At 45.7% G+C, this 24,681-nt stretch overlaps 1 protein-coding gene and 1 long non-coding RNA gene across 2 annotated transcripts in view; one reads left to right on the top strand and one right to left on the bottom strand.

Moving 5' to 3' along the window:
* Positions 1 to 24,681, top strand: part of SPAG16 (sperm associated antigen 16) — a 1,363,505-nt gene that overhangs the window by 1,076,941 nt on the left and 261,883 nt on the right. The window lies entirely within an intron of this gene.
* LOC141160831 (uncharacterized) overlaps positions 12,980 to 24,681 on the bottom strand; it is a 43,155-nt gene continuing 31,453 nt past the window's right edge. Inside the window, exon 2 of the long non-coding RNA XR_012250535.1 lies at positions 12,980 to 13,252. This is a non-coding gene — a long non-coding RNA (uncharacterized lncRNA). The remainder of the gene's footprint in view (positions 13,253 to 24,681) is intronic.

Here is a 24,681-nt window from a genome sequence, read left to right on the forward strand (position 1 = left end):
AGCTAGAGAAAAGAAAAAAAAATATTTATTTATTTATTTTTATTTTTTATTTTTGCACGTATTCGCTGGACACGGATTCAAAATGTCTCTGAGAGCTAAGGGCCGTGGGGCTCAACGGGAACCATGGCCTGAGCAAACTGTTATGCACACGCCCGGACTGACTGGCGTGTGCGTGTTTAGTGATCCCACTGGACCATGAACCGGAGAGTGCCTGGAGGGGCGTAACTAAGTATCTACCCGATCCGACCAAGGTCGCACGACGGCTAACGACGCCTGTGCACCAGGGAGGAACCGAGCAGAGGGACCAGGTGCGACTCCAGGTCAGACCCCGGACACGGCTGTTGACCCACACTGGGGAATACAGGAACAGGCAGGTTAGAGCACAGGCTGGGTAGGGTCCAGTACAGACTAGGAGACGGGTTCAGAGCCGCAGATGCGGTGGACAAGGCAGAGCAGAGCGAAACCGCAGATGCGGTGTACAAGGCTGAGCAGAGCGAAACCGCAGATGCGGTGGATAAGGCTGAGCAGAGCGAAACCGCAGGTGCGGTGGACAAGGCTGAGCAGAGCGAAACCGCAGGCGCGGTGGACAAGGCTGAGCAGAGCGAAACCGCAAGTGCGGTAGACAAAGCAGAGCGGGCAGAAACCGCCAGAGTGGTAAGTAAGGCAGAGCAGAGATAAACCGCCCAAGCGGTGAGCAAAGACAGAGCAGAGGGGACAGAGCTCTGTTCACACGGAACAGACTGGAAGGGAAAGGCAGAACCAGATACACACAAGGTACTTGCAAAGAAGTAGCGAGTGGACTCCAAACTCACAAACAGAAGTACAGCGACAACGAGTAGGAGTTAGGTGCAGGTTCAGACTCTGCAGAAAAAGAGAGGAAACGGACAAAGAGACAAAACAGGTAACAAGTTAAGAGACAGTTCAGACAGGAACTGTACTGCAACGAAATACAGGAACGAGCCTAGGTATAGCCAAGTGCTGGTTCAGACACTGCAGCAAAAGGGAGGAAATGGACATAGGGACCAAACAGGTAACAGGTTAGGAGACAGTTCAGTCAGGAACTGTACTGCAGTGAAATACTGGAATGAGCCTAGGTATAGCCAAGAGCTCGTTCAGACACTGCAGCAAAAAGAGTGGAAACGGACATAGAGACAAAACAGGTAACAGGTTAGGAGACAGTTCAGACAGGAGCTGTACTGCAACGAAATACAGGAACGAGCCTAGGTATAGCCAAGAGCTGGTTCAGATACTGCAGCAAAAGAGAGGAAACGGACATAGAAACAAAACAAGTAACAGGTAAGGAGACAGTTCAGACAGGAACTGTTACTGCAGCGAAATACAGGAACGAGCCTGGGTATACGGCCCCCAGAGGCAGAAACGAACAGGCTAGGAGCGTGTTCAGACAGGCCTGGGAATACAGCCTCCAGGAAGGCGGACAGGCAGGGAAAAACAGAACAGGACCTGGCACATTCAGAGTCAAGGAGCACACTGAATGCTAAAGTTGCTCAGGCATCAGCTTCCAGGTGAAGCTGGTTTAAATATCCAGTGACTGACAGCGATAGGCTGAGGACGCATTAGGGGTGTGCCCACAGCAGCTACAAGAAACAGGAAGTGACCGTGCCGCCGCCCTAAGCAGCCAGAACAGAGGCAAGCAGACAGCATGGAAAGAAGCCAGGCTAGCAGACTGGACTGATGATCAAGTTTGCGATCTTGCATAGTGGGAGATGGTGCCCTATGCAAGAATGCCGCCAGGTATGTTACACCATTTCTCAAAGACTCCAGTTCAAAACCCTAACCATGGCATACAAAGCCATCCACAACCTGTCTCCTCCATATATCTCTGACCTAGTCTCCCGTTATGCATCTGCACGCAACCTCCGATCCTCACAAGATCTCTTTCTCTACTCCCCTCTTATCTCCTCCTCCCACAATTGTATACAAGATTTCTCCCGTGCTTCCCCCCCTACTCTGGAACTCTCTACCTCAACACATCAGACTCTCGTCGACCGTGGAAATCTTCAAAAGAAGCCTGAAGACCCACCTCTTCCGACAAGCCTACAACCTGTAGTAACCACCACTCCACCATACTGCTGCACGTCCAGCTCTACCCTCACCTACTGTATCCTCACCCATCCCTTGTAGATTGTGAGCCCTCGCGGGCAGGGTCCTCGCTCTTCCTGTACCAGTCGCTGTCACATTGTGTTCAAGATTATTGTAATTGTTTTCGCTATGTATACCCCTTTTCACATGCAAAGCACCATGGAATAAATGGCACTATAATAATAAATAATAATAATATCAGCAAGATGATATTTCCATCACCTGGGTAATACTAAGAAAACATGATCTGTTTGTGGCTCTTGAGGACTGGAGTTGGTGAACAGTGATGTAGACTATGTATGTGTTGTCATTGTCTACAGTGGCATGTAAAAGTTTGTGCATCCCTGGTAAAAATTACTGTTAGGCTATGTGCACACGATGCAGAAATGAAGAAGAAAATTTCTGCATCATTTCTGCATCTCCCTGGCAGAAAAAACGCATGCAGATTGTGCATGCGTTTTTCCTGCAGAATACATGCGGATCCACATGCAGATTCACATGCGTTTCCGCATGCAGATTGACAAGCGCTTTCCAGGCGATTTTAGCATCACCTGGAAAGTGCTTGACAACTAGGTCACACTATATAAATCGATGCAAACAGCATGGATTTATATAGTGTGACCCGAGAGAGTGTATATACTTACCTCCGATGGCCCGCGCTGTCCTGCTCACTCCGTTCTCCCGGCAACTTTGAATTGAAAGACCTGCCGATGTCAGCGTCACGTGACCCGTCACATGACTCTGACGTCACCGCAGGTCCTACAACTCACTGCAAGTGCCGGGAACCAAGCAGGAGCGCTGCGCGGGCCGACAGGTGGTAAGTATATATATATTTTTTATTTTATTCTTGTTTTTACAGCTTTTTTAATGGTACCTGGGTGTGGATGAGACTCTCCTTTCCTCCACACTCGGGTACCATCCGCACATTAGAACGCGCCAATAACGGAAGTACAGATGCAGTCTTGCGGAATTGGCGCGTTCTAATGCAAGTCAATGGCGGCGAAAACGCCGCGTTTCCGCAAAATTAAATGACATGCTGCGGATTTTTGAGCGCAGCTTTTACGCTGCGGAAAAATCCGCATCATGGGCAGAGCACATGCGGATTTCAATTGGGGAACATTGCTTCCCTTCTACCATGCGGTTTTCATGCGTTTCCGCGGCGTTTACGCAACTGCAAAAACGCTGCGGAAACGCATGAAATACGCATCGTGTGAACTCAGCCTTCTTGTGAACAGTTAAGCAAGTTGAAGATGAAATGATCTCTAAAAGGCGTAAAGTTAAAAATGACATATTTCCTTTGCATTTTAGGCAAAAAAAAAATGTATTGTCATTTTTTTTTCATTTTAAAATTACAAAAAGGAAAATGTGCAAAAGTTTGGGCACTCTTGGAGATTTGTGTGCTCAGATAACTTTGACCAAGGTTTCAGACCTTAAGTAGCCTGTCAGGGTTATAGCTTGTTCACTATCATCATTAGGAAAGGCCTTGTGGTGCAAATTTCCCAGCTTTCTAAAAACCCAGCCTCCTCTAATCTTGGGCCAAAACACAGCAACCACGGGCTCTTCTAAGCCGCTGCCTAGCACTCTGAAAATGAAAATGGTGGATGCCCACAAAGCAGGAGAAGGCTATAAGAAGATAGCAAAGTGTTTTCAAGTTGCCCTTTCCTCAGTTGGAAATGTAATTAAGAAATGGCAGTTAGCAGGAACAGTGGAGGTCAATATAAAGTCTGGAAGAACAATCAAAATTTCATTGAGAGCTGCTCATAGGATTGCTAGAGAGGTAAATCAGAACCCCTGCTTGACTGAAAAAGACCTTCAGAAAGATTTAGCAGACATTGAAGTTGCGGTACATAGTGTACGAAGGTACGAAGTGTCTCACCAGCGGGTGTATTCTGCTGCCCCCACATTGGGAGTTGGCAGTTCTGTGAGCCGGCTGGCAGAAGGTGCAGCACGACGGCTCCCAGTGATCAATTGTACTCGCATCTTTTAGACGCGAGTACAATTGAAGCTCTGACCGCCGGGCGCCGGGTCAGAGAGACGTCAGCAGCGTGATCACACTGCTGACATCACTTGCTGGCACGCAGAAGAGCGGGCTGTTTCCTCTGGCGTCAGAAGAGCCCCAGGGCAACCACATCTCAGCCTGTATACCTCCGGACCCGCCGTGTTCAGGTGAAGTCTGTGTGCTCAATGACCATGTAGCACCCCGAGGGCTCGGCTGCTACAGGGGTATTGCACCTCGAACCAGAGGTGTGATATTCCACTCCCGGGTAAGGATGGAGTGTGGACCAGGGCTCAGTTAGCTGCATGCACCACACACACCCCATTTCCGAGGGACAGCTCAACGGTGCTCCCACTAGACAGAAGTGCAGGCACGACAGCATCTGTTCCTGGCTGGAGTGGGGAGGGGGTGGAAAACCCAGTGGTGTAGGAGCAGATAGGGGTGGGTCTCTGGGCATAGGTAGGAGCCCATTGGTTGCTAGTCACCTGGGCTCGGGTGTTAGAAGGAGGTATAAAAGGTGGGCACCATCTTAGAACAGTGTTCAGTGCAGTGCAGAGAAGAAGTCAAGAGTGAGAGGAGAAGACAGGAAGCAGAGCCCCTGCATGGGCTCTGCTCCGCAGGCAGGCCTTGTCAGGAGGCTGGAGCCTGAGAGAGAGAGAAAGGAGAATGAACAGAAAGGACAGTAAGAAAGGAAGCAAGGAACAGGAACACAGAGAAAGGCCCAGAGACACGAGGACAGAAGGAACCCCATATGCCCAAGAGATACAGGGTGAAGGGTTGGCAGAGCAGGGTACCGGAACCCAAATTGGTGGAGGCAACAGATTCCTCAGCCAAAGACCGGAGGTTGTTACCACATCTTGGTGCGACCCCTCACTACATCCACCAGGAAAGCATACCACATAGGGTCAGGGAAACCGGAGAGAGGTTTCGCCGACAGAAGGCCCGAGGAAGCTGGACAAAGGTGGGTCACTGGTGGGGACGGCCAGAGAAAGGAAAGGAAGGGAGTCCTGTGCCACGCTCTGGAATTGCCTGGGAGTTGGTCGAGCCCCTTGCCTGGTGGACGCAGCACGGCTTGGGCAGTCACCGCCGGTACCGAGGTGACTAGGACCAGTAAAGAACTGTGAGTAAAGCATTGGAAACTGCAACCACACGTCTCTGTGTTTCATCGCCGCACCAGCACCATTAGTACTGGGACGCTCACACCATCACTACCATCCTCCACACTAGCTGCCCTGAGGCAATACTTCTCCCGTGGGGAGTTATCCCATACTCGGCTGCGCAAACTACATCAGCCTCAGCGGTCTGCAGCGCAGCGGCGGTCCCCACTGACCGCAATCCACGGGTGGCGTAGTCGGACACTTATTATAACGCCAATAGACTGCCACTGGTTTGACCACCCTGGGCACGGACCGGGTCACCGCCACGGAGGACTACAACCCCCAGCGATCCGGCTCCGGGTATCCCCCTGCACAGCACAGGCCCAGGGGGCGCGTCAATTACATGAAGGCAGCCATGGGAGGCAGCCCGGGATCTGGCGCACTGCACTGCCTGCACCGCGCCTGTGACAGTGATGCAGCGCAACTCACCAGCGTCAATTTTGGCAAGCTTCAGGGAGACTGTGGTGCTTGACACCTTCTATGATGCAGGTGAATGCAGAAGCTGCTACTGTGGGAACTGCTTTATGGGGTGATGAGACCTGCATGGGGGAATGTGACGTGCTAGGTGGTACACGGGACTGTGCCCAGGAGTTGTGTGCCAGGGGGGTACACAGGACTGTGCCCAGGAGTGGAGGGGTACACAGGACTGTGCCCAGAAGTGGTGTGCAGGGGGAGGGAAGGGGTACACAGGACTGTGCCCAGGAGTGGTGTGTCGAGGGGGTACACAGGACTGTGCCCAGGAGTGGTGTGCCGTGGGGGTACACAGGACTTTGCCCAGGTGAAGGGTTCAAAGGTACTGTGCCCAGGAGTGGTGTGCCAGGGGGTACACAGGACTGTGCTCAGGCGGGTACACAGTACTGTGCCCAGGAGTGGTGTGCCCCGGGGGGTACACAGGACCGTGCCCAGGCGTGGTGTGCTGGGGGGCAGGGCCGCCTCCAGGTTTTTCTGTGCCCCGGGCGAAAGAGTCTCAGTGGGCCCCTTTAACACATACCACGATTCATGATGCAGAGATACGGCAGAGAAATATATATATATATATATATATATATATATATATATATATAGTACAATGCAAAGATTTCACTTCTTACATTACATGAGTGATATCTATTGTAAATTCCACAATAGCTCAGAAACCGGTGACTCGCTCCACACAGAATACTGGCCCCCATATAAGGCTCCATACGGAATACTGGCCCCCATATAACGCTTCATACGGAATACTGGCCCCCATATAAGGCCCCATACGGAATACTGGCCCCCATATAAGGCCCCATAAGGAATACTGGCCCCCATATAAGGCCCCATATGGAATACAGGCCCCCATATAAGGCTCCATACGGAATACTGACCCCCATATAAGGCTCCATACGGAATACTGGCCCCCATATAAGGCTCCATACGGAATACTGGCCCCCATATAAGGCTCCATACAGAATACTGGCCCCCATATAAGGCTCCATACGGAATACTGGCCCCCATATAAAGCTGCATACGGAATACTGGCCCCCATATAAGGCCCCATGCGGAATACTGCCCCCCATATAAGGCTGCATACGGAATACTGGCCCCCATATAAGGCTCCATACGGAATACTGGCCTCCATATAAGGCTCCATACGGAATACTGGCCCCCATATAACGCTCCATACAGGATACTGGTCCCCTTATAAAGCTCCATACAGGATACTGGCCCCCATATAACGCTCCATACAGGATACTGGTCCCCTTATAAAACTCCATACAGGATACTGGCCCCCAGATAACGCTCCATATAGGATACCGGTCCCCTTATAACGCTCCATACAGGATACTGGCCCCCATATAATGCTGCATGCAGGCTGTTACCCCCCACATAATGCCCCATACAGGCTGTCCCCCCCTTTTAATGCTCCATGCAGGCTGTTACCCCCCACATAATGCCCCATACAGGCTGTCCCCCCCTTTTAATGCTTCATGCAGGCTGTTACCCCCCACATAATGCCCCATACAGGCTGCCCCCCCTTATAATGCTCCATGCAGGCTGTTCCCCCCACATAATGCACTATGCAGGCTGCCCCCCCCTTTATAATGCCCCATGCAGGCTGTTCCCCACCTTATAATGCCCCATGCAGGATGTCACCCCCTCTCTTTATAATGCCCCATGCAGGATGTCACCCCCCCTCTTTATAATGCCCCATGCAGGATGTCACCCCCCCTCTTTATAATGCCCCATGCAGGATGTCACCCCTTCTCTTTATAATGCTCCATGCAGGCTGTTACCCCCACATAATGCACTATGCAGGCTGCCCCCCCCTTTATAATGCCCCATGCAGGCTTTTCCCCACCTTATAATGCCCCATGCAGGATGTCACCCCCTCTCTTTATAATGCCCCATGCAGGATGTCACGCCCCTCTCTTTATAATGCCCCATGCAGGATGCCACCCCCCTCTCTTTATAATGCCCCATGCAGGATGCCACCCCCCCTCTCTTTATAATGCCCCATGCAGGATGCCACCCCCCTCTCTTTATAATGCCCCATGCAGGATGCCACCCCCCCTCTCTTTATAATGCCCCATGCAGGATGCCACCCCCCCTTTCTTTATAATGCCCCATGCAGGATGCCACCCCCCCTCTCTTTATAATGCCCCATGCAGGATGCCACCCCCCCTCTTTATAATGCCCCATGCAGGATGCCACCCCCCTCTTTATAATGCCCCATGCCTCCATACATTAAAAAAAAAAAAAATCAAATACTCACCTCCCTCCTCCTCACCTGCTGCTCGCTGCTCGGGTCTGGACTCCAGCGTTGTCGGCGTCTTCCCGCTCAGCGCTCCCTGTGACGGCTCAGGAGAGGGCGCGGTGTAAAGACGTCACCGCGCCCTCTGACCTGAGACGTCACAGGGAGCGCAGACCAGGAAGACAGCGGATCTGCAGAGGCACGGGGAGAGGTAAGTATCCGGCTGCCGGGGCCCTGAGCAAGCGGCGGAGAAGGGCGGGCGCTGACACCGCTCTCCTCTGCCCATAGCCCAGCGGGGTGCGCGACCGCCAGTGGGCCCCTCTGCCTGCTCAGGACCCGGCACTTGCCCGGGTGCGCCGGGTGCTGACGCCGGCCCTGCTGGGGGGTACACAGGACTGTGCCCAGGAGTGGTGTGCCGGGGGGGTACACAGGATTGTGCTCAGGAGCGGTGTGCCGGGGGGTTACACGGGACTGTGCCCAGGAGTGAAGTGCCAGAGGATACACAGATGCAAGTACAATAGAAGCTGTGACCACTGGGAAGGAGGAGATTTAGTGTAAGATTTAGTCTAACAGGAAAAAATTGAGGGATAAAGTTTGGGGAGTAAGGGAGGGACAGGTGAAGACACAGTATGGTGAGTGGGGGAGTGTATGAGGGGGGATTGGTGTAGAAAAAGTATGGTGAGTGGGGGGATTGGTGCAGACACAGAATGGGGAGGATGGGTGCGAACGCGTTATTGGAGCGAGTGGGGGATGGGTGCAGACACAGCATGGTGAGTGGGGAGATGGGTACGGACACAGTATGAGTAGTGAGGGGGAAAATGTATGCGGGAACCGTATGGGGAGCAAGGGTGATTGGATGGCTGCAGACACTGTATGCAGAGTCGGGGGGATGTTTGAGGAGGAAGTGTGTAGAGTGAGGGCGTAAATATGTGTAAAGAGGCAGTATCATTAGCAGGGGGTACGTGAGAGGAGACAGTATGAGGAGGTAGGGGGAATAGTGCAAGGAAACAGTATTGGAGCAGAAAAGTGTGAGTGGGTACAAAATAAAGACTGAGTAGAGTGGGGTAGCATGGGGGGACAGTGTAAGGGCACAGCCAGGAAGGGATAATAAGCCAAGGAAGGGGAGTGTGATGAGGGGGTCACAGTATAGAGACTGGCCCTATATAGGGGACACAGTATGAGAGGACAGTGTGAATAGGGGGCCCAGTATAGAAAGCAGGGGGCAGTGTGGAGAGCATGTACCATAAGAGGGACAGTGTGGGGTTCATATTTTTTACAAGAAATATAGTGAGGGGCAATTACTTATTTAGGGGCTCAGCGTAGGGCAGATATTTTTATTCAGGAGCATTATACTGAGACTGCTATCTTTAAGGACATCGTGTGGGGATGTGCTGCAGAAGATCGGAGAAGATGGAAGTCTGCAGAGACGAGGTATAGATGAGAAAAGTCATCATGGCATCTGGACAAGATGAAGAAAAGAAAGAGAACGAGTCCAGAGACAATGTCATCTATCAGGTACCGGGATGTAAATGTTATTTGTGATACTAATTCTCATATTTTTATTTATGTTAGGAGCTTTAAAGGGTTTGTCCAAGTTTGTGATGAGTCTGCAGTCATTCTATGTGACTGCAGGCTTCCGAATTCTCACAGTGCTCACTACACGCTGTCAGGATTCTCTCGTGCCGGCGATTTACATACATGCGGTCACATGCCAACTAGACATGCGAGCCCTCACTGAATTAAAATGAATTGAGCAAGGCAGGACATGTCTATTCGGAATGTGGCCAGAAGTATAGAAATTGTATCTTATGCTCACACATGACCGTCCAATCTTAACACTTGTAATGAAGAATCCTAAAAGTGTGCAGTGCATACACTGTGAAAATTCAGACGCCTTCAGTCACCTAGAGTGACTACAGACTTTCATCTCAAACCTGGACGAGCCCTTTAATTTTAAAATGAAGTACTGCTGCATGACAATTCTAACAGCGTGTAATATCCTCACTGTCAGGACTCAGCTCTGCCTGCAGGTTCCAGCAGTCATCACATGGCCACTTCACTCATATGTGATTTTCATACACATGGTCACGTGGCAATGAGCTTCTCTTCCTGCTTCTCTCAGTTTTTACTGATCATTGAGAAAATTAGAGAGAGCAGATCGTCGACACATGACTTAGGCTATGTGCCCACGTTGCAGAAATGAAGCAGAAAATTTCTGCTTCATTTCCGCATGTCCTCTCCCAGAAAAAAGCATGCGGAATTCCGCACGCGTTTATCGCGTGTTTTCCACATGTGGAATTGCCTTGCGTTTTTTATGCATTGGACAAAGGCAATTCCGCTTGCGGAAACGCAAAATTAATTGACATGCTGCGGATTTTTGAAAATCCGCAGCATGTGCATAGAACTTGCGGAATCCCATTGGGGACCATGGGGTGCGGATTACCAAGCGTTTTACAAGCGTTTCCGATGCGGAAATTCCGCATCAAAAATGCTTGTAATCCGCAACGTGAGCACGCAGCCTAAGGCTATGTGCCCACGATGCAGAAATGAAGCAGAAAATTTCTGCAGCATTTCTGCATCTCCCTGGCAGAAAAAAAACGCATGCAGATTGTGCATGCGTTTTTCCTGCAGAATACATGCGGATCCACATGCGTTTCCGCATGCAGATTGACAAGCGCTTTCCAGGCGATAGCATCACTTGGAAAGTGCTTGACAACTAGGTCACACTGTATAAATCCATGCAAACAGCATGGATTTATACAGTGTGAACCGTAAAAATGAAAACAAATAAAGCTATACTCACCCCCGAGGCCCCGGTGTGTGCAGCAGCGCTCGTTCCTGTCTGGTTCCCGGCTGCCGGCATATCGCGAGACAGAGCGGTGAAGGGCCTGCGGTCACATGACTGTGACGTCACCGCAGGTCCTCAAGCGATGCCGGCATTCAGAGAGAAGCCGCCGGACAGGTGAGTATAAACTTTATTTGTTATTTTATTCTTTTTTTACAGGTACAATGGTACCCAGGTCTGGATGAGAGTCTTCTCTCCTCCAGAACTGGGTACCATCCGCACATAGAGACGCATAGAAGCCACTTGTAAAAATGTACAGTCGCGGTTTCTATGCGTCTCAATGCAAGTCAATGGCGGGAGTTCCGCTGCGCTTCCGCAAAATTAAATGACATGCTGCGGATTTTTGTACGTAGCATAAATGCCGCGGAAAAATGCGCAGCATGTGCATAGAACATGCGGAATCCCCTTGGGGACCATGGGGTGCGGATTACCTAGCGTTTCACAAGCGTTTATGCTGCGGAAATTCCGCAGCATAAACGCTTGAAAAACGCTACGTGGGCACCCAGCCTCAGTGTGCAAATCGCCTTTGTGCTGGGGGTGGAGGGGAGGCGCCAAACTGAATTCTTTCCACGGGTGCCAGAAAACCTAGATACACATCTGCATCCTACGGCTCATTTTTAATGCTTCGTTTATTTAATAAAATTTGTTATTTTTATATGTACTTTAATAAAAGACACATTTTAATGTAACTACACATATACTGTATGTTTCAGAGATATTGGTGATTTCTTTCTATGGTAGATTAGCGGCTTAATGATTAACTGCGCACCTTTCTGGAAAATGTAGTTTGATCACCGCCTAATTGCTATTTCTATGAAAACCTGTGTTCAGTTGCTGAAAGTTTTTATTTTCGCAATCTAAAGAGATTTCACAATTAAATTGATTACTGTTCATTTTATATTGTGCCACGTACAACAGTTCTTTAGCCTTATATGGCTTCTGATGGAGCATCAATTACTAAATGGAGCCTGAATATTATTTTCTATTTTATATTTTCCAACAAATGTATCATTTAGGTTTAATCTAGTTTTGTAACAGATTATAACCTTATTTCAAAAGTGTTACATAATAAATGATGACTCTAATATGCACTAGGAAACAAATAATGCATATCCCATTTCTCCTTTCATCATGTTGACTCCTCTAGCACTTGGCATGATGGTCCTCACATTAATGGAAAGGGCCACTCAGCCTGGAATAAGCTATTAAATAAGTCTGGTGCCTCGCCAAGAACAATTTGTTAGGAGAGAGGTCCTTCAAATGGGATCAACATTTAGTGCCATTTAATGCATGTTAAGGGTTCGGTCCAACTGTATGATATCTAAATATATATTTTTATGTTGACCTGAACTTCTAATAAGCTCTTTATAATGTTCATTAGTCATCTCTGGGCTAATGTTCTCATTTAAAATCTTTCTACATAGTGTTTTATAGCTTGTATACATGTATACTTATTTCACAGTAATGTCAATTATTATTTTTAGCATGGAGAAAATTAATTTCAACTATGGATTTCTCTAAAACAGCAAAATGGATTTGCAAACTTGAGGCCATGTGCTGAGTAGACACCTGGGTTCCTCTCAATTCTCTTTGATTGAGATATGCCAGGTGAAACTTTTCAGTGTGTGACTGCAACTATTCAAATCTTGTGCATGCTGTTGATGAAGGAGGCCTCAGTCCTACTTCTGCTCAGCATCCATTTTACAGACTTTTGATCAAGACTCCATTTTGTGTTTGAATTTCTTAATGCCCAATGAAATTTAGTGGTGTTACCGCACCCTGATTGTGTTAAACCTACGCCCTTCCAATTACAAGAAATGGCCGACTACAAGCTGATACCGTCAGAACTGTATATGTCATAAGCAGTAGTGTGTCTACAATGATAAGGAATGAGCTCATAGAAATGTATTACATTTATATATGCGACTTGGCATTACTTAGCAAGTTTCCATTCAAGCATTTTGATCTAACTTTGTATAAGTAAAGCTGTCATACATTAGTCTGACAGGAACCTGAGTGGGAACCAGAATGTGGAGGTTTCACCAATTGAAGATACACCAGGTAATTGCTCTCCTCCAAATTAAAGATGTCCGAGTGCATGCAAAGAAGCTAATTAACCAAATTTGCTAATCTGGTTGAAAAACTTCACTCAGAGACTGAACCACGCAAAATGGCATACTTTATTACATAGACATGGGGTTATATAGTATTCTACTTCTAGGTGGGATTAGTAAAATTAATTGCTCTTCCTGATAACTTGGCACACTGCAATTTGCTCATCCATGTATCTCTTGGCCTCAGTAACGCCTTAGGAATTCTGATGGGAGGAGTGAAGTCGTCTCTCAGCGCCATCTTTGTCAACTCAACATGAATTTCTCTGTTATCAGCCATGCACATGCATACGTCATTCCCAGGAAATCATTTAGTTGTTCATGCTGTAACAAAAGAACAGAAACTGTTAGTTATATATTCATTAACTATTAACATAATCCATGTGCATATACGCATTTGCATACATACATACACATAGATTATTCCGGTTATAAGAAGTTTCACCCCCAGCAGTTCGCCCCCAGGTACATTTCGGCCCCTATCATTTCGCCCCTATCATTTCGCCCCCAAGAAGATTTGCCCCCGTACATTTCGCCCCCGGACCGGGGCGAACTGGGGGCAATATGTGCGGGGGTGAAATGTGCGGGGGCAAAACATCCTGGGGGCCAAATGCTGGGGACGAAATGTGCAGGGGCGAAATGTACCCGGGGGCGAATTGCTGGGGACGACCTGCTGAGGGCGAACTGCTGGGGGTGAACTGATGGGGACAAAACATCCAATTCCCGATTATTCCATCATCCCTATATTAATTCACACTGATTAGGTAATCTATTAAAATAAACTAATTGATTTTCTATAATATATATATTTTACCTTGACAAAAATACCTGTTTGAGTCTCATTTTGTTACTCTGTTGCAACAACATCTAACTCCGCCACATGGCTTGATCCTTATCGTAGCATTTAATCGGTTTGTCATGACACTGTCATGTGACTGCCCACTCATACGGGAAATACTATGACTGCAGACTCTTCTTCTTAGACCCTTTTAACATCCCAAATAGAAATCTAGTAGTAGTCCAGTATAACAAATTCACTATAGAGGAAACTTGATTAATCAAACAGATGCAATATTTCTAACTGAATTTTTGACATTTACTTACTCATTAACAGATACAGTAACAGAACTTAACTTACTACATAGATACAGTAACAGAACAACATTTAATACATTGATACAGTGACAGAATCAAGAGTACTACATAGATACAGTAACATAACCAAGACTATAACATATGTATAGTAACAGAAGGGTGTTGAACTTTGATTCAGGTGGAAATTACAGAACCTGTGATGGAGTGTTAACCTAGCCTTGCTAGTTGGTAACAGTAATTCCCTCAATAGTTAATCATGTATATTCACTCTGAATGAATTAATATTAAATGTGTGCTTTGTTTCAGTCTGGTCAGACTAGAAAAGCTGGGAGGAATAGTATTACTATCTTACTACCACCTTTTACCAGTTCCTTTATCCCCGAGACAAAGCTGTAATTTTGCAGCAGCCAATACAAATAATATATATATATGGTTATATGTATATATATATATTTATTAATAATTTTATGCTGCTGCCAATCCACTCACCACCACGCCTTTTTTTAGAGAATAACTCTGCTTGGCAGTCACAATCCTCCTTCTTCTCCTGTTGTTTAAGACATCGCAAGATGTGGGCGTAACTGAACTCATTGTCAGGATAGTGCTCTGCTGTGACTAAAAAAATCCTTTCCCAGTTCCTTCTTGGCCCTACTGTTGCTGCAACTGACATGATGTTCAGAGATGGGGGAGACGGGGAGGAGGAGAAAGTAGTGTTCATAATCAGAACTTTGCAGGTTTGGTGATCACCTTTGCTGCTGCTAACACGACATGCTCACACCCCCCCCCCCATGCTAAGAGCGCATTCAGAAGTCCGTACAAATCGGTCGGAGATCGGACTGTAGTGCACGGACTGGCTGCGGGTCTCCTGTCTCAAGTGTGACAGCTTCATATATTTCTATGAAGCTGTCACGCTCTGGTCGAGAGACCCGCGGCCAGTACGTACATTGCAGCACAATCTCAGACCGATTTGTATGGACGTCTGAATGCTCCCTAAGAGTGAGTCCAGCCTGCTGTAGCCTGGTTGTGGCAACTGCTCTTGCATAATATGTTGAAGAATTTGCGTGGCCATGGGGCTCCGGTAGCCCTAGTCACTGAGCAATTTCCCAATTTGTTCATGTTATATTCAGCCATTTTGGCTCTTAAAATCTACAATGGGACCACCCTGGGGTTCACATACTCTCCTGCTCTAGTCTGCCCCAAGCAGTATGAGTAGCAAAGATAGAAAGCAGTATATTTCTTATACTTAAGTATACCCTTTATGGCTGACTTTAATGTTGGGTCTCGTTTGCCAAGGACATTGGTTTTATCAGTAATATGAATGCAGTTGTAAGTCACAAATGCCCAGTAAAAGCTAAAAATATTGTAAGCAGAAGAAAAATCCTTTTTTTTTATTATCGTGCAGTAATGTGTGAATCACATTTTCATTTGAATGGTTTGTAAAAGTTGTGAGCTTCTTCTACAGGCACGGAATATTATTATAGTGGCACCATTGTGGCATCGACACTGCACATGAGACATTAATCTTCTGTGCTAGTTCAATTTGCTTGACAAAATGATATGACTTGGCGAATTACGGGTCCTTTTCATCAAGCGATGTGGAATCATGACAGAGCGTTTCCCTACAATGACAGCCTCGTGTATTTCCATCTGATTATTTATGTACATTTTCTCCTTACACCTTTTATGGTGAATACCTACTGTATTTATGATGTACGCTAGGCTATGTTCAATTCTATATCAGAAGCTCGAGCTTAGTTTTCAGACTTTGTCAATATTACTGGAAAAAAAAACACTGCAGTGTACTCTGGTATTTTACTTTTTATAGCGTAATGATGGACACAACCACAGAACCTGAAGAACCATATTAAAGATGATGAAACTCATCAGGTGCCATTTGTGTCCATCATTTCAAGCATCCTTTTCCTGCATGAATTCCAGTTTTTGTCCCTTCTAAGAGAAGAGCGAAGTTAAGAGGTAAACTAATGGAATGGGTTTTCAAAAATGCATTTGAGGCTAGCATATCAGGCTTTTATGCAGGAACCTGAGTACTCATATAGCTGACACTCACTGTTAAAGCACTAGATAAAAACTGAAAAGAACATGGCGCTTCATAGTGTATAGATCTTTAGCTGGTTTGGAGTAGGTATAGGCTTAGATAAGCGGTAATGTTTTCACCTTGTTAGGGGTAGTATTAGGCACGCTCGCATGTTCATTCATGTAGGCACATATATTCAGCTGCTGCTGTTTATTTATTTACGGTGGGTCATGGAAACCATTGTAATAAAGATAATCCACAGCATAAAATTTTGTAAAAAAATTGTGCTACTGACCCCAAAAATTAAAATAGTATCAAAGGACAATACATCAAAAGAAAAAGTTTATGTATGAATTCATAAGGATAGATATTTTGGCACTAAACCACAGTCTTCATCAGCAGCAGTTTCAAATATTTTCCCTGTTTTTCACTATTTTTTATGCTTTGGCTTAATCATTCTTAAAAGGGTCCTTTATTTATTACCTTCATCAGTAAGCCAGAGAAAAATATTTACAAAGAGAGTCCCTTGCACTGGAGAACCTAGCAAATCCATGCATTACACATAAAATACAATTACTTAAAGGGGTTGTTCAGTCTTAAAAAACAAGTCTGCAGTCACTCTACGCTGTAAGATTTCTCCGCTGCCGGCACTAAGAATGGCTGTCAAGTGACCGCACGTATGCGATATGCATACTCTCAGCCCCATTCCGACTAGATGGCCACAGCCTCATTCAATGCAAGAGTATTTAGGGAGGCTGGATACAGTCTAGTCGGAATGTGTCCGGGAGTATGCATATCACATTTACAGGGGAATCTGTCAGCAGGATTTTACACCTCACTTTATTTATATGTCCATGCAGCTCTTTCCAAGACAAGTCCATAAATACTGTTCCTCCTTTACTGAGAAATTAGTGTTTGAATTGATATGCAAATTAGACTGAACAGCTATGGTAGATCTGAAGCCTCTGTCACTACAGCTCTATTCCCCGCCCAGCGCCGCCTCCTCCTGCTTAACTGACGATTTCTTTACCCAAAGTCACCAGTATAGAGACTGTCAGTCAAACAGGAGGAGGCGGTGCTGGGTGAAAAATAGATCTGTAGTGACTGAGGCTTCATGTTAGAACCTTGCTCTTAGGTTTTTTTTTCCTTTGCTGGTCACTTGACCTTGTTGGCCTATTTAAGCCTGCTCCGCCCTTCTGGCTTTGCTGGACTTCATTGTATAACTACTTTCTAGCTAGCCTGTGCTCTGTATCTTACTCTGTTAGTTTGCTTGGTCTACGGACCTCTATGTTCTATATATTTTGTTTGTTCGTCTGTCTGCTACTATTTCTGTTAGGAGGTGTCCCATATTCCTCCCAGTCCTTAGTACTTGTAGGGATTCCTTCCCCACATCTATAGGTCTCCGTACAGACTAGCTTAGGACTTTAGCAGGTCTGATCGCAGGATCAGGTTCCCTGTTACATCGTAGGGATTCAGCTGAGTTCTATCGTAGGGACAGATCTCCTCTCTTTCCTTAGCTCTGGTAGCAGAACATAACAGTAAGTCCAGCCTGCAAATTCTCTAAGGAAAGATTTTTCTGTTCCATCATGGTGTCGGTTCAGGATTTGGCTCATCGCCTGCAGGGACTCTCTCTGGAGGTGGCCGAGCTCCGTCAGCACGTGAGTAACTGTCCTGGAGCACATTTCTTGGAGCCTAAGGTATGTTTGCCGGATTTATTTTTTGGTGAACATCGAGAATTTTTTTCATTTAAAAATGCTTGCTTATTGTATTTTCGTTTGAGACCCAAGTCCTCTGGGGATGAATCCCAGCGCATAGGGTTCATAATGTCACTTTTGCGCAAAGAGCCTCAGGAGTGGGCCTTTTCTTTGCAACCTAGTGATACATGCTTCAGATCAGTGGATAGTTTTTTTTCTGCTTTGGGACTATTATATGATGATCCTGACCGTGTTGCATCAGCTGAGACTGAGTTGAGACGTTTGAAACAGGGATCAGGTAATGTGGAAAAATATTGTACTCATTTCCGTCGTTGGTCTACTCAAATAGGGTGGAACGATTCTGCTCTGAAAAGTCTATTTCTTGCTGGGCTCAGTGAAAGGGTTAAAGACCTGCTAATTGCTTATCCTACACCTGAAGATTTGCAACAGGCTATGCAATTAGCTATACGGGTGGATAGGAGACTGCGTGCAAGGGTTAATGAGAGCAAATCCTCTGCTATGTCAGTTTCTGGTTATGAGAATGTGTGTACTAACAGTGGTGAACCGATGGAGATTGGATCGGTGGCACCTCGCTCTCAAGAAAAAGACCGTCGATTTTCTGAAGGCTTGTGTTTCTATTGCGGAAAATCTGGTCATTTGATTAAAGGCTGTGAGCTTCGTATGAAGAAAGAAAAAAAAATGGTCAGTCATGCCCGTATTGCCTGTTTAAATTCCAAGGGTGTATTTTTAGCTGCTTCCACGATTGCTCAGGAGAAATTAATGGAATTTCGGGTGTTTGTCGATTGTGGGTCTACTCTGAATGTAATTGATGGGGGATTCTTGGAAAGACTCAATTTAAAACCTGAACCTTTATCATCCCCCATTGCTGTGGTTTCTGTGGATGGTTCCCCTTTGAAGAATATTACTCTCAAGGTCTGTGAATTTCCTCTCACTATTAATGGTGTTCACCATGAGAAATTGGATTTGGTAGTTTTGAATAACTTGCCTTCTCCAGTAATATTGGGATTGCCCTGGTTAAAATTTCACAATCCTGTACTGGATTGGTCTACCAATGAAATTAAATCCTGGAGCCATAAATGTTATGACAAGTGTTGTAACGGGCGTATTGTAGCTTTGGATAGGGGAGAATTGCCTGTTCCTATTCAGGATTTTTGGAGAGTTTTTTCTGAGAAGGAATCGCAGGTTTTGCCTCCCCATAGAGACTATGATTGTTCTATTGAATTTGTCCCTGGAGCGACTCTTCCTAAAAGTCGTTTATTTAACCTTACTATTCCTGAGAGGAAAGCTTTGGAGGAATACATACAGACAAGTTTGGCCGCCGGTCACATTAGGCCCTCTAAGTCTCCTGTGGCGGTTGGATTTTTTTTTGTAAAAAAAAAGGACGGCGGTTTACGTCCTTGTCTGGATTTTCGTGAGATTAACAAAATTACTGTACGCAATCCTTACCCACTGCCATTGATTCCTGATCTGTTTAACCAGTTAATGGGGGCCAAGTGGTTCTCTAAAATTGACCTTAAGGGGGCATACAATCTGTTGCGCATGAAGGAGGGTGATGAATGGAAGACTGCTTTTAACACTCCTGTGGGTCATTTTGAGAATCTGGTTATGCCTTTTGGTCTTACTAATGCTCCTGCATTTTTTCAGAATCTTATTAATGACATCCTGAGACCTTTGATCGGCAAAAATGTGGTTGTGTATTTGGATGACATTTTGATTTATTCGCCGGATCTGGAGTCTCATTGGCGGAGCGTACGTGAGGTATTACAGTTGTTAATGGACAATTCGCTTTTTGCTAAGCTGGAGAAATGTGAGTTCGCTGTACAGAGAATTAGTTTTTTGGGTTACATTATCTCCAGCGAATGTTTTGAGATGGACCCGGTTAAAGTTCAAGCTGTACAGGAATGGCCTAGGCCTATTGGTTTGAAATCGATACAGAGGTTTTTAGGTTTCGCCAATTATTACAGAAAATTCATAAAAAATTTTTCTAGTATTGTCAAACCTCTGACCGATCTCACCAGGAAAGGTGCTGATGCGGTTCAGTGGTCTTCTGAGGCCATTGAAGCTTTTGTGTATCTCAAGGAGAGGTTCACCTCTGCTCCCATCCTTATGCAGCCTGATGTGACTAAGCCGTTTTTGGTTGAGGTTGATGCTTCCTCTGTGGGGGTTGGCGCAGTATTGTCTCAGGATAACGGGGATGGATTACATCCCTGTGCCTTTTTTTCAAAAAAATTTTCGGAGACTGAACTGAATTACGATATTGGTAATCGGGAATTATTGGCTATTAAACTCGCATTTGAACACTGGCGTCACTTCTTGGAAGGTGCGGAATTTCCCGTTCAGGTTCTTACGGATCATAAAAATCTGATATATCTTGATGCTGCCAAGCGCCTGAATGCCCATCAGGCTAGGTGGGCACTGTTTTTCTCGCGGTTTAATTTCTCCGTTACTTACATCCCTGGTACTAAGAATGTTAAGGCGGATGCCTTGTCTCGCAGTTTTTCTCCCATAATCGGTGCTGAGAAAGAGGAGAACATTTTACAAGAAGGTGTTGTGATAGCTGCTTTGGAATCCGTTTTGGAAGATGAGATTCTTAAAGCACAGGAGAATGCCCCATCTAACACTCCCCATGGGAGGTTGTTTGTGCCTGGGACCTTTAGGAGAGATTTATTTGTTGAGTGTCACGAATCTCGGTTGGCAGGTCATCCCGGAATCTCTGAGACCAAGAGACTGGTGGGTCGCAGTTTTTGGTGGCCTGGATGGCAGAAGGAAGTCATTAAGTGGGTGCGTCAATGTACTATATGTGCTAGATCTAAGTCCTCTCATACTCCTGCTGCGGGGTTGCTTTGTCCTTTGGAGGTTCCCAGTGCTCCTTGGACACATTTGGCTATGGACTTTATAACTGACCTTCCCCCCTCTGAGGGTTTTACTGTCATCTGGGTGGTCGTGGACCGTTTTAGCAAGATGTGTCACTTGGTTCCTTTCGTCAAACTGCCCTGCGCTAAAACTCTCGCTAAGGCCTTTGTCAAGGAAATTGTCAGACTTCATGGCGTTCCTACTGACATTGTTTCTGATAGGGGTCCTCAGTTCGTGGCTCGTTTTTGGCGTGCCTTTTGTGACAGGTTGGGAATTCATTTATCGTTCTCGTCCGGATATCATCCTGAATCTAATGGCCAGACAGAAAGGAAAAACCAGGATGTGGAGCAGTTCTTGCGTTGTTTTGTGGCAGACAATCAAGAGGGGTGGTCTTAGTTTCTGCCACTTGCTGAATTTGCTCTGAACAATCATACATCTTCTTCTGCTGGTTGTTCGCCTTTTTTTTTGTTGTTCTGGGAGACATCCGTCGTTTGGGTCGTTCTCCAAGTTGGGATCTGCCGTGCCTGAGGAGGAGAATTTTTCCGGTGATTTGGAGAGAGTTTGGACGGATGTGCGTGGTAATCTTCAGGAGGCCAACAGAAAATCTAAGGACTACTTTGATAGGAAACGACAGGAGGTTTTGTTCGCTGTTGGTGACATGGTTTGGTTGTCCTCTAGGAATCTGCGGTTGAGGATTCCTTCTAAGAAATTGGGTCCCAAGTTTGTAGGGCCCTTTAAGGTACTTCAGGTTGTCAACCAATCTGCTGTTAGGTTGGAGGTTCCTACCTCCTGGAGAATTAATCCGGTATTTCATGTCTCTCTGTTGAAAAAAGCTGTTGTATCGGATTGTGACGCCTCTGCCTCTGTTCCTCCGGTGGTGGAGGACGGGGAATATGAAATTTCTCGCATCCTTAACTCTAGACTGTATAGAGGTAGTTTGCAGTATCTTGTGGCCTTGAAAGGTTTCGGACCCAAGGATAACTCTTGGGTGAGGTCGGATGATGTTTCCGCGTCCAGACTTATCAGAGCGTTTCACAGGAGATTTCCTGATAAGCCTGGTCCTAGGGGATCCGGAGGATCCTCTTAGAAGGGGGGGTACTGTTAGAACCTTGCTCTTAGGTTTTTTTTTCCTTTGCTGGTCACTTGACCTTGTTGGCCTATTTAAGCCTGCTCCGCCCTTCTGGCTTTGCTGGACTTCATTGTATAACTACTTTCTAGCTAGCCTGTGCTCTGTATCTTACTCTGTTAGTTTGCTTGGTCTACGGACCTCTATGTTCTATATATTTTGTTTGTTCGTCTGTCTGCTACTATTTCTGTTAGGAGGTGTCCTATATTCCTCCCAGTCCTTAGTACTTGTAGGGATTCCTTCCCCACATCTATAGGTCTCCGTACAGACTAGCTTAGGACTTTAGCAGGTCTGATCGCAGGATCAGGTTCCCTGTTACATCGTAGGGATTCAGCTGAGTTCTATCGTAGGGACAGATCTCCTCTCTTTCCTTAGCTCTGGTAGCAGAACATAACACTTCAGATCTACAACCACATTCACATGCAGTGGGGAAAAAAAGTATTTAGTCAGCCACCAATTGTGCAAGTTCTCCCACTTAAAAAAGATGAGAGAGGCCTGTAATTGACATCATAGGTAGACCTCAACTATGAGAGACAAAATGAGAAAACAAATCCTGAAAATCACATTGTCTGATTTGTAAAGAAATTGTTTTTCAAATTTTGGTGGAAAATAAATATTTGGTCACCTACAAAAGTTCATCTCAATACTTTGTTATATATCCTTTGTTGGCAATGACAGAGGTCAAAAGTTTTCTGTAAGTCTTCACAAGGTTGGCACACACTGTTGCTGGTATGTTGGCCCATTCCTCCATGCAGATCTCCTCTAGAGCAGTGATGTTTTGGGGGTATCGCTGGGCAACACGGACTTTCAACTCCCTCCAAAGGTTTTCTATAGGGTTTAGATCTGGAGACTGGCCAGGCCACTCCAGGACCTTGAAATGCTTCTTACAAAGCCGCTCTTTCGTTGCCCTGGTGGGGTGCTTGGGATCATTGTCATGCTGAAAGGCCCAGTCACGTTTCATCTTCAATGTCCTTGCTAATGGAAGGAGGTTTGCACTCAAAATCTCACAATACATCGCCCCATTCATTCTTTCATGTACACGGATCAGTCGTCTTGGTCCCTTGGCAGAGAAACAGCACCAAAACATGATGTTGCCACCCCCATGCTTCATAGTAGGTATTTTGTTCTTTGGATGCAACTCAGCATTCTTTCTCCTCTAAACACGACGAGTTGTGTTTCTACCAAACAATTCTACTTTGGTTTCATCTGATCATATGACATTCTTACAATACTCTTCTGGATCATCCAAATGCTCTCTAGCAAACTTCAGAAGGGCCGGACATGTAATGGCTTAAGCAGGGGGACACGTCTGGCACTGCAGGATCTGAGTCCCTGGCGGCGTAGTGTGTTACTGATAGCCTGTGTAACGTTGGTCCCAGCTCTCTGCAGGTCATTCACTAGGTTCCCCAGTGTGGTTCGGGGATTTTTGCTCACTGTTCTTGAGATCATTTTGACCCCATAGGGTGAGATCTTGTGTGGAGCCCCAGATCGAGAAAGATTATCAGTGGTCTTGTATGTCTTCCATTTTCTAATTATTGCTCCCACAGTTGATTTCTTCACACCAAGCTGCTTGCCTATTGCAGATTCAGTCTTCCCAGCCTGGTGCAGGGCTACAATTTTGTGTCTGGTGTCCTTTGACAGCTCTTTGGTCTTCACCATAGTGGAATTTGGACTGTGACTGTTTGAGGTTGCGGACAGGTGTCTTTCATACTGATAACATGTACAAACAGGTGCCAGTACTACAGGTAATGAGTGGAGGATAGAGGGGGCTCTTAAAGAAGAAGTTACAGGTCTGTGAGAGCCAGAAATCTTGCTTGTTTGTAATTGACCAAATACTTATTTTCCACCAAAATTTGAAAAAAAATTCTTTCCAAATCAGACAATGTGATTTTCAGGATTTGTTTTCTCATTTTGTATCTCATCGTTGAGGTCTACCTATGATGTCAATTACAGGCCTCCCTCATCTTTTTAAGTGGGAGAACTTGCACAATTGGTGGCTGACTAAATACTTTTTTCCCCACTGTTTCAATTCAAACACTGATTTCTCAGTAATGGAGGAATGGACTGGCCATGTAAAGCTGTGACCAGTTGATTTTCAGATGAACCTTTTTTAAACAGAGAAATTGTCAAAAGCAAACATCCCCTTTATTGAAGGTTCTGTGACTTTCATTAAATGTTGCCTCCCCTTTAAAAAAAAAAAAAAAAAGCTAAATATTTACATTTTTCTACATTTCATTTTACTACAAATTTGTATTGGGTTATTGATCAACCTCATTCATTTACAGGTTGTAGCTGATTCTAAAGGGAATACTCTGTGATTAGTGTTGGAGTCCTTTAAGAAGGAGAGCTTTTATTTTTGCTATAACTAATTATACTGGCGGATGGGAATACTTAATGCTGTGTATTAAATTATTTTGCTGCTGAATTTTCTCACGGGATCTAGAACAAATATTTACACACCACCAAGCAAATAATTATTCACCACGCACGTTTAGGATTCTTGCAATTTCTAATAGAAACCAAAATGGAAAAAGAAAATGCATTAATTGTCAGCCGTCCCTTGACGAATTGATAAGTAGAGCCGTCAGGGAAGTATCCTTTCTATAGCAATGTCTTGCAATGACGTGTCAGGGAGAGAGGTAAATGTGCCCCCTAGTCATCTTTCAGACCCCAGTCTCTGATATTGAAATAGTTTTTTCTCTTCGCTTTGCGCATGTTGACAGAAAGATGTGAATCCTCATTTACTGAAGGCTGGAATTAATTAACTCTTGCTTTGAACGTTTTTTTTCTTAACTGTTGTTTAATAAAAGGAAGAGTTCCTGTCGCTCGCTTTGAAAGTTGCAGCACTGCATCTGAAGCCTGGCTTAAATACAAGTGTTTAATCTTCTAATTAGTTCCCTCCTGTCGGCAATCAGTTAGATGCTGAGCA

This window comes from Phyllobates terribilis, unplaced genomic scaffold (assembly GCF_046119375.1).
Source record: "Phyllobates terribilis strain yellow unplaced genomic scaffold, ASM4611937v1 Scaffold_9__5_contigs__length_417890890, whole genome shotgun sequence".
NCBI classification, from domain to species: Eukaryota; Metazoa; Chordata; class Amphibia; order Anura; family Dendrobatidae; genus Phyllobates; species Phyllobates terribilis.